The following is a 13,339-nucleotide window of genomic DNA, read 5'->3' as shown; positions in this document are numbered from 1 at the left end:
CATATTCTCTTTACAGTGCACCCACAGTACACATACACTATAGTAAATCAGAAATATATCTAAGAGAAAACATGGTAAACTCCACATGTTTATGCTACCTGGAGACTAACACTACACTACACTGACATACTTATGCTGGTGGTAACATTTTGTCAACTAATTTTTACGTAACATTTTAAAATAATGGTTTAAATATGTTCCTACCATAATAATAACTGGCATCAAGTGTACTTTAGAAATTTTCTGTGTGTGTGTGTGTGTGTGTGTGTGTGTGCGTGTGTGTGTACAACTAGCACCCACCAGTTGCTTTTCTCTCTACCATGCGGGTTCCTGGGATCAAACTCAGGCTGTCAGGTTTGGCAGAAAGTGGACTTAGCTACTGAGTCAGGTGACTTTCTTTTTCTTAATTAGAAGAGAATCTCTAAAATCTTTGGGATTTGCTCTGAGTCTCAGAACATCTGCTTTATATTGTAGGGTTTATATATTGAATTAGTGATAGAAAGATGCTTAATCAAAGATAAATAGTGAAGTATCAGAGATGAGTATGATTTATTATTTTTACTTACTACAGAACGATTTTTATCTAGTTGACAAATAATTAAAAATATTGCATATCCTCTTCTACTCAATCTCTAATACATATGCTAAGAAATATTCAGTAACCTTTAGCATAGATCAAAATGTTTGCAAAACAAAACAGAGAGAATGTTAATTACCCAGTATACTGTAGATGGGAATACTTCCTTGGAGAGTGAACCCAGACAGCCTAGAATTAAATTTTCACTTATATAATCTTATTCTGCAGCTTTTGATTCTTCTTTTTCTCCCCCCCACAGATTTTTGAGACCGTATCTCATGTTGCAGTCCCAGCTGACCTTCAACTTGGAATGATCCTGTTGTCTTATTTAGCTGTCCAAGTGCTGAAAGTACAGGTAACAGTGTCAGCCACCAGTTTCAGTTTCATCTTTTAAGAGTATAAAAGACCAGCTGGAACCACAGTTTGCTGATGAATTACTATGGGTACTAACTATTAATAGCAATCTTTCAGAGGATCAGGATTGTTGCCGAAGAGAGTACAACATACAGAGAACAAAGCATTTGAAAGGGAAGGCGAATAGATGGTCTTAAATTGCTTGAACTATGAACAAGAACCAACAAGAGAAAAAAAACCTCTCATCTAGGTTTTAGGCATGGAAATGAATATCTGTGTTGAAGTGAAGTGAAGCAGTGTCTCCTATAAAATCTGGTATGCCTGGTTTCAAAAATTAGTAAATTCTAGAAGTACACAGATGTGTATCCATCATGAAATTTACTCAAAGGGCCCAGTCCTGTCATGGAAAAAGGATTGTCATTTGGAAAGGTGATGTGGTGTGACTGAGAGCTGAGGGTTCTGTTTAACTAAGTATGTGTGTGCCATCTCCTGGGATGTAGTCACTCTGGAGATCATGGCTGTCTCTACAGTAATAATCAGTTCTTGTTTTCTCTTGCTCTGTGCATCATGTTTTATTTCCCAAGTGTGTTAAATTTTCTTTTTTCTGTAGATTCATCTTGCACTTTCAGAATTTAGACTATAATGGGAGAACGAACTATTTAGCACCAATAATAGTCTAGGTACCATCCCCACCCTCACCACCACCCATCATCGTCACTGTTGTGACCATCATCATAACCTTGACTACTACTGTCATCAGCATTATCATCATCTTCATCTCCATAGGCACCCGAGTCACTACCAGCAACATTGGTCTCAGTGCCACAATGGCTATTATGCCTTGTTAATAATTCATTATGATGAATCATGAGCTAGCCTTGAAATGTTTGTTTTAAAGAGTTTTGTTCGAAAAATTCTGCCAATTGAGGAAACTTAACCTAGAAAGACAAATGCTACCTATTATCTCTCCAATTTGAAATTTGGCTTCTTTGTTTTGCAGGTTTAGCTTTGAGCACAAGAAGAAGTCTGTTGCTAAACTTCTGTTCCAGTGGGAGAGCAACATCGTCTAACAACTGTACTCAGTCGGAATACTGACATCTGTATTGCCTGCTAATTTTATTCAGAGCTCCCCAGTTTTACCCATACCCATTTTGTCACTATTTTTTGTGTTATCTATTCAACAGCATGGGTTTTTGTATCTACCATCACAGTTGACATGAAAACATATAATATATATATTTTCTCCAGATTTTTAAACAATGCTTTGGTTTCTTTTTTTTTATGAGAAAGTAATTTTATTAAATTATAAAAGTTTCCATTTCCGCCCCTCCTCCCAACACCCTCCCACTCCCCACACTCCCTCTCCTCCTCCCTCTCCATCCCTAAGAGCAGTCAGGGTTTCCTGCCCTGTGGGAAGTTCAAGTTCCTCCCCTCTCCCTCCAGGTCCAGGGAGGTGAGTGTCCAGACAGACTGGATCTCCAAAATCCAGTATATGCAGAGGAAACAAGTCCCAGTGTCATTGTCAATGGCTTTTCAGAAAGACTCCGGGCCAGTCACATTCAGAGAATCCGGCCACATTCAGAGAATCTGGTTGGATCACGTCCTCGTTCAGTCCCAGTCCAACTGGCCTTGGTGAACTCTCATTAGATCAGTCCCCTTGTATCAGTGGGTGATCGCATCCCTCGCAGTCCTGATTTCCTTTTTCATTTTCTTCCTCCTTATGCTCCTCATTTGGACCTTGGGGGGCTCAGTCCGGTCCTCCAGTGTGGGTCTCCGTCTGTATCGTCATCCATCGTCAGATGAAGGTTCCCTCTGGTCTTGCCTTCTTTGCTCACATTCTCTTTCCTTCTACTTCTAGTTTGGACCCAGGGAGTTAAGTCCAGTGTTCCAATGTGGGTCTCTGTCTCTATCTCCATCCATCGCCAGATGAAGGTTCTATGGTGATAAGAAAAATATTCATCAGTATGGTTATGGGCCAAGGCCGGTTCAGGCACCCTCTCCGCTGTCCAGAGAACAATCTGGGGATCTCTCCTTGGACCTGGGATCCCATTTATAATCAAGTCTCCTGTAAACCCTAAAATGACTCCCTTAGTTGAAATATATTCTTCCCTGATCCCATATCCATCCTTCCTCCCTCCCCCCCATCCCAGTCCACCGAGCTTTCCCCATTCCTCCCCTACTCCCTTCTCTCTAACCCTCTCCCCTTCCAACAACCCTCCCACCCCCCTATGCACCCGAGGTTACCTGGGACTCTTGTCTATTTCCTATCTCCAGGAGGATAGCTAAATATTTTTTCATCAGGTTCACCTTCTTATTTAGCTTCTCTAGGATCACGAATAATAGGCTCAAAGACCTTTAATTATGGTTAGAATCCACTTATGAGTGAATACATACCATATTCCTCTTTTTGGGTCTGGCTTACCTCACTCAGTAAAGCGTTTTCTATGTCCATCCATTTGCATGCAAAATTCAAGATGTCATTGTTTTTTACCACTGAGTAAAACTCTAATGTGTATATGTTCCACACCTTCTTTAACCATTCTTCTATTGAGGGGCACCTAGGTTGTTTCCAGGTTCTGGCTATTACAAATAGTGCTGCTATGAACATAGTTGAACAAATGCTTTTGTGGTAGGTATGATAGGGCATCTCTTGGGTATATTCCCAAGAGTGGAATTGCTGGGTCCTGAGGAATGCTTTGGTTTCTTAACATCCTTCTCAGGTGGCTCTTTTCTTTTGTATCTTTATAAACTTACTAGTGTGAACAATACAATTACTATACTTTTTATTATCAAAGTTTTATTTATATGTTTTAAAATGGATTTCCATTATTTTAAATTTTGTATGTGTCTGTGTTGGTATGTTCATGTGAGCAGAAATATCTTTGGAGGCAAAGGCAATAGACTCCCCCTTGGAGCTTGAGTCACAGACAGTTGTGTTCTGGGAAACAAACTCAGGTGCTCTGTAAGAGCGGTGCATGATCTTAATCAGTAAACCCTCTCTCCAGGCATTAAAGTTCTCTATGTTTAGTTTCTGGATTTCCCCATTTGTCTCTGAACTGAATTATAGTCGTCTCTAATACCTTCCTTGCCATCTGGTATGACAAGATGTTGTGATTTATCACAGTGTTTTCATTTTTCAGAGCTGAGTCATTCATGTCTCCAAGAAACTTGATTCTTTCAGTGGGGAAATGACACCTCAGGAATGTAGACCTGGTGCCAGAGAGCTCATGGTTTCTGAATCATCACCACGTCCACATCCACAGAGGCTCATTGCTTCTGGAACATCATTGCTCCTGGTTTTTTCTGACAGTTAAAACATCAGAACTACTAATTCTCAAAGGGTCTCTTATTTTTCTCTGTCTGTTTTCGGCACTTTCACCATGTATCTTTAAAAAAAAAGTACAGAAAGTTTCCTAGAATTTTTTTATTGAGCTCTACATTTTCCCCTGTTCCCCTCCCTGACTCTCCCCTCCCCTTCAATCCTCCCCCAAGGTCCCCATGCTCCCAATTTACTCAGGAAATTTTGTCTTTTTCTACTTTCCATGTAGATTAGATCTATGTATGTCTCTCTTAGGGTCCTCATTGTTGTCTAAGTTCTCTGGGATTGTGGTTTGTAGGCTGGTTTTCTTTGCTTTATGTTTAAAAACCACCTATGAGTGAGTACATGTGATAATTGTCTTTCTGTGTCTAAGTTACCACACTCAAAATGATGTTTTCTAATTCCATCCATTTTCCTGCAAAATTCAAGATGTCATTATTTTTTTCTGCTTTGTAGTACTCCATTGTGTAAATGTACCACATTTTCCTTATCCATTCTTCAGTCGAGGGGCATTTAGGTTGTTTCCAGGTTCTGGCTATGACAAACAATGCTGCTATGAACGTAGTTGAGCTCATGTCATTGTGGCACGATTGAGCATCCTTTGGATATATACCTGAAAGTGGTATTGCTGGGTCTTGAGGAAGGTTGTTTCCTAATTTTCTGAGAAATTGCCACACTGACATCTAAAAGGGCTGTACCATCTTGCATTTCCACCAGCAACGCAGGAGTATTCCCTTTACCCCACAACCTTTCCAGCATAAGTTGTCTTCAGTGTTTTTGATCTTGGCCATTCTTACAGTGTAAGATGGAATCTCAGAGTTGTTTTGATTTGCATTTCTCTGATGACTAAGGATGTTGAGCATTTCCTTAAGTGTCTTTCAGCTGTTTTAGATTCCTTTGTTGAGAGGTCTGTACTCCATTTTTTTTATTGGGTTATTTGTTCTTTTGATGACCAATTTCTTGAGTTCTTTGTATATTTTGGAGATCAGATCTCTGTCTGATGTGGGGTCTTAGAATGTTTTAATTGTTCTTTCTGAGACAGTTTTCTCAAGTGTGGGGTTTCTCCTTAAAGTGTACCTTGTGTCCCCTAAACATTGAAGCTAACTCCAGAGGCATGGGAATGTGTCAGGGTTATATTAAAGAAAGAAAACAAAGTGCTTCCTTTTGTATTAACCTGATCAACAGCAAGTCCAAGTCAGAGTTCCCCGCCTCTCTCTGTGTCTTCTGTCTATAGTTTGTGGTTCCTGGTTTGCCTTTTGTGAATCTGTCTGATATGTTCCTATTTCCTGCATTTGTGTCTTATTTATAACCATCTGATGTCTAACTGATCCTAACACAGGCCTTTATTTGTTTAACAGCACAGAAAGCATCCACGGGGGAAGGAATGAAGGGTATTTTACAGAAATCTCTAACAGAGTTTTATAAGAGAGTAAGTTATTTACACCAATTGGCCCAATGCACTTAGCACTGCAAACATAGTCTTATCAAGAAATATTCATATCTGAAATTGCTTACACTCAAAACATGTAAAAAATCTTTTAGAATTCCATAACTTAAAAACCGAAACAATTCAATAAAAATAAGCCACATTTAATAATAGTTATTATATACAAGAAAATATCAAATGAAGAGAATTTGTTATCCCATTAGAGAAAGTAAAATCCGTACCAAATCCACAGAGTGTGTTCTTTCCATGATAATATATTGCCTCATAAATTTTTGTTTTTTTTCAAGACAGAATTTCTCTGTCCAAGCTGGCCTCAGAGATCCACCTGCCTCTGCCTCCCAAGGCGTATGCCACCACTGCTCAGCTTGTCTCATAATTTTAGTTAGTTACCAGAATAAAATTCTGGAGTGAATACTTTGTAAAGTCATGGAACATTTTATCCAGAAAGGTCTTTGTAAGCTAGATCTAGTTCCTGCAATTCTTGTTTTTCATTAACAATGATTCTCTCTCTCTCTCTTTTTCACTTTCTGTCTTTTTCTTAATCTCTTCTTTATTTCAACCCACTGCAAATCGTGATCTATTTTTGGTTTTGGAAATTATAGATTCTCTAGTACAGAAATGACAGATTTTGGTTTACGAAACAGCACACCTCAACAATGTAAAATTTTAAGATAAGAATTTGATTTTGAAAATCTTTGTGGAGCTACCTATAGCAAAGATAAGCCAGGAGGAAGCTGTACCTACACATTTCTTTCCACTGGTTTTTATGATACTCTACTGTTTAATTTCTTGTGCAAATACACTGACTGTAAATCTTCTATAATTGGGTAAAAATGATCTGGCATCATTGTTAAAAAGATCTCAAGACTTTTGTGTAGAAGTTGTGTTGCTATGATGTAGATTTGGGTTGTAGTATTGGGGTTGGCCTCCCTACAGTTGTATCCATTGATCTCTGTATTGTTTCCAGTTGTGGTTTTCTGTAATGGTCTCATTTGCTGTAAAGAGACGCTTTCTTGATGAGAGATAAGAGCTATACTTGTCCATGAGTACAGAATGTATTAGGAATTATGTTGGCCTAGTAAGGCGGTGATAGTAGGCTTTCCTCTAAGACCCATGACCTCACTAGCCAGTAGGTCATGCAGCCTCTTCTACTTTGATTATACATAATCAAATACATAAAATATATTATTTTATTATGATAATATATAATATATTTGATTAGAATATTTATTATAATCCACCACAGAATTTTCTCTGGTGCCAAGAATGACCATGAACTTCTGATTCTTCTGCCTTTACCCTCTCAGTTCTGGGATCACAGACCTGTACCAATATACTGAGTTTATTTGGTGCTGGGAGTCTAACTCAGGGCTTTGTGTTTGATAGACAAGCACTTTTTCAAAATTTTAAGGAATGGGTGAACAGTAAGGGAATGATGTAATTCAAGGTCATAGCTAGCTTGTTCTCTTGGAAGCTCTAGGATACAGTTACCCTTTACCTTTGTTTTTCTCCTCTGGTCCCTGCATAACTTCTTTTATTCCACAATTATTAGCTAAATTGAATATTTGTTGAGGCTATGAACAATATTTAAAATATCTTTAAGGTTCCTATAATTATTCCTGTTCTTCACATGGAGGTATTGGGTCATTGCTAAGCATGCTACTGAACTTCACGTTCTGTTTTACTTCTGAAAGGCCCTTTTAGATGTTACACATGTATCCTAGATGCTTCTTTCAATCAATTTCCCTTGCTGTGTGAGGCCATCTGTTAGGATGCCCTCACTCCTTGAATTTCAATTATTACCTCTTTAAAGACACATTTATTTTTCTATATATTTTTTATTTTTTAATTTTTTTATTAATTTATAAAAGTTTCCATTTCCGCCCCTCCTCCCAAAACCCTCCCACTCCCCCCACTCCCTCTCCTCCTCCCTCTCCAGCCCTAAGAGCAGTCAGGGTTTCCTGCCCTGTGGGAAGTTCAAGTTCCTCCCCCCTCCCTCCAGGTCTAGGAAGGTGAGCATCCAAACAGACTAGGATCCCAAAAATCCAGTACATGCAGAGGAAACAAGTCCCAGTGCCATTATCAATGGCTTCTCAGATAGTCCCCGTGCCGGCCACATTCAGAGAATCCGGTTTGATCACGTGCTCGTTCAGTCCCAGTCCAGCTGGCTTTGGTGAGCTCTCATTCGATCAGTTCCCTTGTATCAGTGGGTGAACGCACTCCTCACGGTCCTGCCTTTCTTGTTCATGTTCTCCCTCCTTCTGCTCCTCGTTTGGACCTGGGGGGCTCAGACCAGTGCTCCAATGTGGGTCTCTGTCTCAATCTCCATCCATCATCGGATGAAGGTTCCCTCTGATCTTGTCTTCCTTGCTTACGTTCTCCGTCCTTCTGCTTCTCATTTGGACCTAGGGAGTTAAGTCCAGTGTTCCAATATGGGTCTCTGTTTCTATCACCGTCTATCGCCAGATGAAGGTTCTATGGTGATATGCAAAATATTCATCAGTATGGTTATGGGCCGAGGCCGGTTCAGGCACCCTCTCCTCTGCTGTCCAGGGAACAATCTGGGGATCTCTCCTTGGACCTGGGAACCCCTCTAGAATCAAGTCTCTTGTAAACCCTAAAATGGCTCCCTTAGTTGAGATATATACCTCCCTGCTCCCATATCCATCCTTCCTCCCTCCCCCCATCCCAATCCCCCAAGCTTTTCTCCAATCCTCCCCTACTCCCTTCTCTCTAATCCTTCCCCTTCCTTCCATCCACCCCCTCCCTCCCCCGTGCACTCAAGGTTGCATGGCACTCTTGTCTACTTCCAATCTCCAGGAGGATAACTACATGATTTTCTTCAGGTTCACCTTCTTATTTAGCTTCTCTAGGATCACGAATAATAGGCTTAAAGACCTTTAATTATGGCTAGAATCCACTTATGAGTGAGTACATACCCTATTCCTCTTTTTGGGTCTGGCTTACCTCACTCAGTAAAGCGTTTTCTATGTCCATCCATTTGCATGCAAAATTCAAGATGTCATTGTTTTTTACCGCTGAGTAAAACTCTAATGTGTATATGTTCCACACCTTCTTTAACCATTCTTCTATTGAGGGGCACCTAGGTTGTTTCCAGGTTCTGGCTATTACAAATAGTGCTGCTATGAACATAGTTGAACAAATGCTTTTGTGGTAGGTATGATAGGGCATCTCTTGGGTATATTCCCAAGAGTGGAATTGCTGGGTCCTGAGGGAGGTTGACTCCCAGTTTCCCGAGAAACCGCCACACTGATTTCCACAGTGGCTGCACAAGTTTGCATTCCCACCAACAATGGATGAGTGTTCCCCTCACTCCACCATCCTCCCCAGCATAGGCTATCATTGGTGTTTTTGAGTTTAGCTAATCTGGCCGGTGTAAAATGATATCTCATAGTTGTTTTGATTTGCATTTCCCTGATCGTTAAGGATGTTGAGCATGACCTTAAGTGTAAAGACACATTTAGAACAGGTTATTATTGCTCTGCCTTTTTGCATTATCTTTGTGTCGGTAGTTCTCAAGCATGTATCGCTTTCTTCTCTACCATGGTCTGACCTTATATTGTCACTTTCTTTGTGATCTTTGTCTTTTAGATATTTATGGTCTTACCTATCTAACATTTTGTTAATTGCTCTCCTCAGTCTTATTTCTCATTAATGTCTGTTTCTGCTTTTCTGGGCCTCAACCTTAGTCAAATTTGATTCGCGCTTTTCTTATCAATCCCTATTTTAACATAGAGACATCGCTACATACCAACTGTTCCATTATTGTGTCTCCTGCACCTTTCACCTCTGTCTGTATTTATTGCTGTGGAAAGTCTTCTGGCTGTTCTCCCTGTCTGCCCTTTCCTCTCTTTCAGCTTGTTCTGACATTGCCATTTATATAAAAATCACTGCTATTAAGAAAGACAGTTCTGAGTGCTAATATTACTTAATCAATTCTTTTTGCCTTCTAAGTGTTATAATCAGCACCGTTTATTCCCCCTTTGAGATATGATTATTATTAGTTTTGAGATTAGAGATTGAAGTTCAGAGAGAGGTTGCACACCTACTAAGGTCACATATTTAGCAGGAGACGAAGCCAAGATTTATACTGAAGTTAGTTCACGTTTTGAATGCAAAGGGACATCCTGATTTATGATTCAGCATTACTACTAATCATTTGGTTACAATGGCAGTCTTAAACTTAGCTGATCTAGGCAAGTGGACAAGTGGTCACCTTCTTGATACTATGCTATAGTTGCTTTCCAACAGTTATATTTACTTAGATGGGGAGTGTTGAAGACTTGTCTTCTTTTGAAAGTAGTTTTCAAAAGCTAACACACCAACATTTGACTTCATTGTGACATTTTCAAATTTGTTTTTTTATCTCCCTTCTCACACCTTCTTGCTTTGCCATTTCTCTTTCTACCCCTAGAAACCTCTTTCCCGTGTTGTCGCACGTATGCTATTAAGCTCCACTGCATCAAGACCTCATTTTCTTCTCTCAGGGCTCCCTTTCTGGTTTATGATGTAAACCCACACTCATACCTACACACAGACATAGATGCAGAAACAAACACAGACATACATGCATAAACCCAACAGAACATCAAAGATAACGTTTGCATATGAAAGATAATGTGCAGCTAATACTTTATTTTTCTAAGTCTAGGTTATCTTGCATAATATGGTAATCTCCAAATTTAGTTATTTTACTTTTCTTTATGTCTGAATAAAACTACATTGTTTATTTGTTCCACACTTTCATGACCTATTGATAAATGTCTAGGCAGATTCTATTATTTTCTTGCTATTATCAATACAGCATCAATAAACATGGACATGCAAGTGCCTTTGCAGTAGAGTCTTTTGAACATATGTGTTGGTCAGTGTTCTATTGCTGTTAAGAGAGACCATGGCAACTCTTATAAAGGAAAACATTTAATGGAATTTGCTTACAGTTTCAAAGATTTAGTCCATTATCTTCACCACAGGGAGCACGGCAGCATGCAGACAGACATGGTACTTCTAAGTTCTACACCTAAATCCAAAGGTAGTAGGAAGAGAAAGAGATCTTGGACCTAGCTTGGACCCCTAAAACCTCAATGCCCCCTTCTAGTGACACACTTCCTCTAACAAGGCCCTTCCTCCTAACTGTTTGAAATAGTGCTACTCTCTGGTAACAACTATTCTAATTATTGAGTGTTTGGGGATTGTTCTTATTCAAATTACCATAGCATATGCCCAGGAGTGGCATATCTGGGTCATATTGTAGTTTTACTTTTAGGTTTGTGCGGTCTCCACACTAATTTCCATAGTGGGCAAACAAGTTTACATTTCACCAGCAGCAAACAGAGCTACTTCTTCCTTCTCATCCTCACAACTATTTATAGCCTTTTGTTTTCTTGATGAGAGCCATTCTGAGTAGGGCAAGGTGGAATCTTAAAGCAGTTTTATTTGAATTTGCCTGATGGATGAGGATGTTGAAAGCCTTTATGATATTTATTGCGTGGACCAGCAGGATGGTCTAACAGGCAAAGACGATTTCTATCAAGTTTGATAATCAAAGTTCAATCCCTGTGACCCACATGATAGAAGAAGAGAACCAGCTCCTGAAAATTGTCCTCTTCCCTCCACATATTGGCTGTTCTAGGCATGTGTGCATGCATGCCTGTGAGTGTGTGTGTGTGTGTGGTGCGTGCACACAACAAATAAATGTGATTAAATGCATTTGTAAACCATTTGCACTTCATGTTTTGAGAACTATTTGTTAAATTTATTAATTGAAAGTATTGATTTTCTGTGTGTTTAATTGTACAGCTCTTTGTAAGTTCTATGTAGCAACATACAGCTGTCTTAGCATCCTTGAACTCTGGCCATAGCTTCACTAATAGGCATACCTGCCATTTTCTTGGGATATATACTTTACTATGTATGGTTTGGAAGTTTCCACTAAGGAAAGGTTGGGGTGGTTGCGGTAGTTGCTATAATTTTATTTTTATCTCCGGCTGCCCAAGTTTGCGAGTAGCTGTTTTATTATTGTTCTTTTATCTGTTATTATTTTATTATTTTTGATTTTTATTGAGCTCGACATTTTCTCTGCTCCCCTCCCTGCCTCTCCGCTCTCCTTCAAACCTCCCACATGGTCCCCAAGCTCCCAATTTCATCAGGAGATCTTTATTGTTGTTCTTATATTGCTTGTGCTTAGAAAGAGGCTATACTATATATTCTATTACATGTAATCTGGTGTCTGAGCTTTAAAGTATGCCACACATTTTTAGTACTTTTACTTTGCATTCCAGTCAAACCAAGGGTCACATGGGTTCACGGAGAAGGAGAGATCAGAATCGGAGAGACTTAAGGCAGATGTGTCACTTCAGGTGATCACCTTTTCTTCTATGAACTGAACAGCGTCCTCATGAGACGACAGTAGCTGTTAACTGTGTGAACCCCTAAGTTGCTGTTACTGAAAATACTTAGAAATATTTGAAAGATGCTCACACCCAGAGATCCTGATTGCTGGCCCAGACTCACTCCAGATATTTGTATGGAGCAACCACATTTGAAAAACAGAACGAGTGATAACCTTTCCAGATCCTTGGGGTCTCAGCTTCCCTGGCTTCCATGGTGACTGGCTTTGATATTTAAGGAGAGAGAGTCTAGACAAAAGATGTATGATGAAGGCAGAGGTGGGAGGTTGGGTGTAGGAGACAAGAAAGACAAAAGCAAACCAAAGAGGGAGTTGGGAGAAGTGCTCAGAGAGAGTGGAGGAAGGCAGAGACAGTCAGAATATTGACTAGTTAGTAACGTAGGGAGGCTGCTTTGGAGAACAGTCCTGCTATCCTTGGGAGTTTTTTTTTTTTTGGGAGGGGTCTATCATTAAACTTGCTTAAATGAGATGACAGGAAGGGGAATCAGCATTCTTGGTGATTTCTGATAAATATTAATTAATACTAATTCCTGCAATGAATTGAAATCTGAATAAACCTTTCAATACGCTAAAGTATAATAGCTCTGAAAAATTTTCTCAACTGTATTCACTTATATTAAAAATAATTGGACATTATTTATCATTTTAAAAGACACTGCCTTATGAGTTTCAGTGGGTTCCATAAGGAAGTTGATCTAATGGTTAGAATAAGGATGTTGAATTGGGCAGTCTTGGTATAATTGTGTACTTTGAAACACACCATCTCTCTTGCAGAGTTCCAGACTTCAGCAGAAGAATAAATGATTTTAAAAATTATTTCTTTTATTATTTTGAGATTATAATATAATCACATCATTTCTTCCCTTCCCTTTCCTCCCTCTAAACCCTCCATATACCCCTCCTTGCTCAAATTCATGGCCTCTTTTTTTTTTTATTAGATTTTGTTATACATACACACATATATATACATATATATTCCTAAATACATAAATACAAAATAGATATGTTTTTGAGTTTTTAGATCTTGGCAGCCCCATGAGTCAGCATGAGGACACAGTATTAAGTACTTTACAGGGTATTTAAGAACCAGCAATTGTTGTTTTCACAATATTTTTTTTCTTGAATACTATTGGGTAACTATCAGCTGAAAGAAAAATTTTCTTCAAAAAGCCAAATTGTCAATTCTACAGAAAGCAAGCATTTTTGCTTCTT

The sequence above is a fragment of the Myodes glareolus genome, chromosome 4 (genome assembly GCF_982192425.1).
Source record: "Myodes glareolus chromosome 4, mMyoGla1.1, whole genome shotgun sequence".
Taxonomy (NCBI): Eukaryota; Metazoa; Chordata; class Mammalia; order Rodentia; family Cricetidae; genus Myodes; species Myodes glareolus.
This window is presented reverse-complemented; position numbering follows the sequence as displayed.